This window comes from Epargyreus clarus, unplaced genomic scaffold, assembly GCF_041222505.1.
Source record: "Epargyreus clarus isolate Ecla_fem2 unplaced genomic scaffold, WU_Ecla_fem_2.2 ptg000023l, whole genome shotgun sequence".
NCBI lineage: Eukaryota > Metazoa > Arthropoda > Insecta > Lepidoptera > Hesperiidae > Epargyreus > Epargyreus clarus.
Window position 1 is genome coordinate 15,165,353 of NW_027332230.1, and position 3,764 is coordinate 15,169,116.

A 3,764-nucleotide genomic window follows, 5' to 3' on the forward strand; every position below is an offset into this window, starting at 1 on the left:
TGTCAAATAAAATAACATAAAACTATGCGCGGGAGTTGATTGTATGCCAATCCGTGACCTTAATGCCATTTTGAATTATACTCTATGCTGTTACTATACAACTCAGTTTGCTGCACAGCAAACGCCAAGGTCGCAAAGTATGCCCTAGTTCGTGTAATGACAGATTTCAAGTTAAACCACCGTTCAGACTAAAGACCTATCCTTGAAAAGATAATGTTTTAATTATTTAGTGCTAGTTTTAGACTCATTTCTTTTAATTTATGTAAGTATATTTAATGTGTAGGTATAATTTAAAAAGTTCAATGCATTTTTATATGCGTAAAAAATCTTTTATATTGAAGTTTTTAAAGTGAGAATTATTTTTAAAGTGAGAAAATTAATATTCGAAAATTATATTATTCGATTTCGAAATTATTTTATCACGCGTTTGCTTCTTACTTCTATAAGTCACAAATGTCTACTAGTCACAAATATACAATTGTTTTCTACATTCACAACCCTGAAATCATAATTCAATTGAATTCGGATAAAACTACTTGACACGGGAGGAGGTCTAAAAGAGGTACCCGGTACCTTGGGAGCTACCCTTGGTTATGTGGGGTGGTGACCGTCTTCAGCGCTTGGTGAAGGACTCCAGAATCTCCTACGGAACCCAACCGCAGTCCTCCAAGCGCAATATCTATATCGAGCTTTGCCCTGGAGAAACAATTTACGCTCTTTCCACATCGCCGTCCTTCCCGGGGTGGCTCGCTGTTCGAGCTCCCACGTTTGCTGCCCGCAACCTCGGAAGAACCCTTGTAGCCTGTTACAACAGACAATATATAACATAAATGTCCGCATCTAGAAACCTCATAATAAATACTACGCACTAAACTTTAATAATACTATTTTTCCGAATACTTTTCCGAAACATAATTAAAGTTATTAAATTGAAACTCTCTTAATTATTTTAGACTTTATAGGCCAAGACTGCGATGTAAATAATTATTCCATAGTGTTTTTCATTTATATCACTTACTTCAAATTTCCTTCTAAGCGAATCATTAACGTAAGGAGCGTTTTAAAATAAAATTAGTTTAATTTCATTGGCCTTTTTAGTTAACTCTTACAAATTACGGCCATTTTTCTCTATTTAATGGTTGTTACAGAACAAAATGGCGGTAACTTTCTTTTGTTTTTCGTCAAGGTGCGCTCGGTCCGATTATTATTTGTCGCCAAATATATTTATTAGCAAATTATAAAGATAAGTTTTAATACTTGTCTTACAAATGCCTTACAGTAAGGTAGAAAGATCTTAGAGAGGTCGGTCTTCCAATATAATTAAAATTTATTTCGACCATTTATTGTGTAGCAACACATATTATGTAGGTGGTAGAACCTTTTGTCGTTCGACTCTGGCGGCACCACCGCCACACCTATTTCTGCCTCATAACAGAAGCGTTAAGTGCTGATGTGTTCTGGCTTGAACGGTATGGTAAGGGAGATATACTTTTCCGAGGCGTTCCAGCTTAGTCCTCAGGGGTAGCGGCGCATCTATGGCCGACGTTATGTAGGAATATTTAATCCTATCTGGGGTTGATTACATATGCCACTGGGCGGCAGTTCATCTTATGGTTATGCCTTCTGCTGCCCTATCTATAACCCTCGATAAGTTATAGATTCCTACGTGTGGTCGGCCACAGACGACTCGTTACACCGGAGGACTAAGCTGGATGCCTCGGAAAAGTATGTCTCCATAGACACCCATTAAAATTAGACTATAGCAGCGCTTAACACAGCTTTTTTTAAGCAGGAATACAAGTGTGGGAGGTGCCGCCGGAGTCGAACCACAGAGGGTTCTACCTTCAAATATATCTTATAAAACAGGTGCTCATAAATTTTGAGAGACTTACCGATTTCTTGTGAAGAAAAGATAAACTTCTTTACTTAAAATTAAATTAAAACAAATATTCTGGAAGGATCTAATTCATTTATAAGAGGGTAAACTTGACTTTATTAATATTCTAAAATTAAATGTTAATTTCGTTGCTAGAATTAATCAAAAATTGTGTTCCTACATAATTGAACGGAAAACTTTGAAAGTCTATTAAGTTAGGTAATCTGCTTAAGATGTTTGAATAATTACTTTCTATCAGATTTAGCATCTAGAACAGTTTAATTTAAACATGATGGACTTAAATTTAGCGTCAGTTCTTCTACTGTCATGAAATATTTTTACATCGAGTAGGGAATGCACTAAAATTCCGGGAAAGACAAAGTCCTTTTCTGAACCCTTGACTATGTGTATATGGGCGCGTGAGTATAATAGCGCCATCTAGTGGCAAGTTTTATAAATTGTAAGTTTGCAAGTTTATCAATCTATGTATTTTGGTTCCAAATATTATTATGATAACTTAATATAATTGTTTATATTAAAGTAAATTTTAATATAATTATTTATATTTAAAACAATGTTAAACGTTTTATAACTTAAAACTTAATAATTATAATTTCTTTGCCATCTATAAAATATCCTTGTTGCAATTTACGGATGCAATTTATATGAGACTCAATAAACATGTTATTATATGTAATTTGGATTGTTTCTGAATGTTTTATAATTCTAGAATTCATTTAAAACGTATTGCTGGTTTTATATAACTTATTTTGAACATAATTCATTAGCAATAATTCTGTAATAAATATTAAATAATACTGTTTTGATTTTGCCCGTTTATCGTTGATAGATGGTGCTGATCAATAATGCATCCATTTTTATAAGTTAAATTAATATATCAGTAACTTACAAAAGCCTCTTTATGTTAAAAACTTATTTTGCTAATATTATATCTTATTCAATTGCTTACTGATTTTATATGTTACTCTTCTTTAAAAACGTTCATAAAAGATTGTTAATCATATTATGGCGCCAATGTTCATATTTTTCACAGTGTTTATAAATGATCAATCCTATAACTTAATTTATGCAAAAATGTAAACAAATTAGTTAATGACGTTTTAATGTTTTATATATTGCTAATTATTTTTATTGTAATAATTACTTTCATATGGGATTTGAACTTACTGTATTTTAAATTAATAAAAGCACTCTTGATTCATATTTTGGTTAAAAACGCTACTTCCTTTTTGAGAGGATATGATGATTGTAATAAAAAGGAGGGATTGTAATGGATCATTATTAAAACGTAATTCTGGTGAACGGTTGTATTATTTTTAATTCCATATATAATCAAGTTTTAAGTAAGTTGCATAAGTGTGAAAGATGGATGAGAGCTCGGGAATCCCCGGCACTCCCAGGGGAGCGCCGATAGCAGCGGTGGGATCACAAATCAGTGACCGGGAACCCCGGCCTATGGAGTCTACTTTTGGTGTGGAACTGTGTATGAGCCTTGTTGATGAGCCTATCTCCAAACAATCACACAGTCGAATGGATTTTTATTTACCAACTTTTTACTACGCTGAAAGAGCACATGATATGAGAGATTGGTGTAATCATGTCGACGAAACTATTTTGAAGTTGACATTTCCTATGCATGAACCTCAAATTAAGGCTATTTTGCTACTAAGGGCTACACCGAAGACTTGGGCTGATATGTGGTATCCCAATTCAACAATTTTGGGGCAAATCAAGTATGAGTTAATCCAGACGACTTTTGGCGGGAAGTTTCGTTTGGCGAACGATGTTCAAAGATGGCGGGATTGACTTCAAATTCAAACAAGGTGGCCAGTTATGCTGAATATGCTACAATAGCTTGGGCTCTATT